The sequence below is a fragment of the Octopus bimaculoides genome, chromosome 12 (genome assembly GCF_001194135.2).
Source record: "Octopus bimaculoides isolate UCB-OBI-ISO-001 chromosome 12, ASM119413v2, whole genome shotgun sequence".
Taxonomy (NCBI): Eukaryota; Metazoa; Mollusca; class Cephalopoda; order Octopoda; family Octopodidae; genus Octopus; species Octopus bimaculoides.
In genome coordinates this window covers 39,546,419-39,547,833 of record NC_068992.1, presented here as the reverse complement: position 1 = coordinate 39,547,833, position 1,415 = coordinate 39,546,419, and the positions used below count along the sequence as shown (strand labels likewise).

The 1,415-nt window shown below is 36.8% G+C and overlaps 1 long non-coding RNA gene across 1 annotated transcript in view; it reads right to left on the bottom strand.

Annotated features, from left to right (window-relative positions):
• Positions 1-276, bottom strand: part of LOC128249173 (uncharacterized) — a 16,648-nt gene extending 16,372 nt beyond the window's left edge. Inside the window, exon 1 of the long non-coding RNA XR_008265269.1 lies at positions 195-276. This is a non-coding gene — a long non-coding RNA (uncharacterized LOC128249173). The remainder of the gene's footprint in view (positions 1-194) is intronic.
• Between the last annotated feature and the right edge of the window lie 1,139 nt (positions 277-1,415).

Genomic DNA, 1,415 nt, shown 5'->3' with positions numbered 1-1,415 from the left:
TATATATATATATATATATATATATATTTGTCTTCTTGGTTTTGATTTTCTTTTGTTTATTTCGTCTTGTATATTAGTGTCAAATTCTGTCACATGGCCAGCAAGTTCCGGGGAGGGCTTGAGTCAATTACACCGCTTACCAACTTCATTCAAATAGCATTGGCTGGTTTGAGGCCACAGTAGAAGATACTTACCCAAGGTGCCGCGCAGGCGGAACTGAACCTGAAAGCACGTGGTTGCAAGGCAGGCTTCTTAACTCCGCAATCATGCGTGCGCCTATAAATAAAAGGAAGAAATAAATACAAAAACAAATGACCAAGAAGTGAACGTAAATATTTAGAAAATGCCAAGGAATAATGACCAAAATGAATGCTGTCATTTGGAGAAAGCTCTATGGAATTTCTACATTTTCTTTCCGTTTTAATTTTTTGTGATGTTAACACATTTCTCATGTTGGAAATGGCAGCGAAGTATTTTGGTTTTAAGCATTGGTTGAATGGTCAACAAGTGTTGTTGCTGCAACGATCTCAGAAAAAGGTTGATTAAAAACGAAATATCTGATACAGCACAGAGAGGGGAGTCAGTCTGAAGGATGTGTTATCACAGTTCAGATCAGTTAGAACAAACCTAGAACGAGCCAACATCAGCTAAGGAAACCGCGAAAGAGTACGTCGACCTGCTAAACATCCTACATTTAAGATAACGTGTTCGCACTAGTATATATGAGTATATATATGTGTATTATAACATTTATATACATATGTGTGGGCGTCTGTATGTACATGTGTGTGTGTATATATATATATATATATATATATATATATATATATCAGGTTGAGTAAAAAGTAAGCATTTGTTCCAGATTTTTGCAGAGTTTTGAACTTTGCTTTAACATTCTTTTGTAATTGTCTGATAATACAGACGTAGACTTGCCCAAATGCATCAATAAATTAACATTGAAATTTTTTTCACTGATGTTACATTCATCTGAAATTAAACTCTCAAAGAGCGATATCCGAGCAACTTTGCTATTCAACTTCAAAAAGGACGTAAAGCTGTTGAAACTTCTCGCGATACCAACGAAGCATTTGGTGAGGAAATGACCAGTGAGTGGTCAGCTTGAAAATAGTTTAAACGATTTTGCAGTGGAGACCTGAGCCTTGAAGATCGTGAGCGTAGTGGACGCCCATCTGTCATCGATGACGGTCAATTACAGACAGTTATTGAGAAAGATCCACGTAAAGCCACTCCAGAATTGGCAAAGGAACTTCAAGTTATCCAGAAAACTGCCTGCAATCATTTGCATGCCATCGAAAAATAAATAAGGCTAGATTTGAATGAAAATCAGAAAATGCAGAGACATGAAATTTGCTTGTCGCTTCTTCACCATAACCAAACCGATCCATTTCTCGACC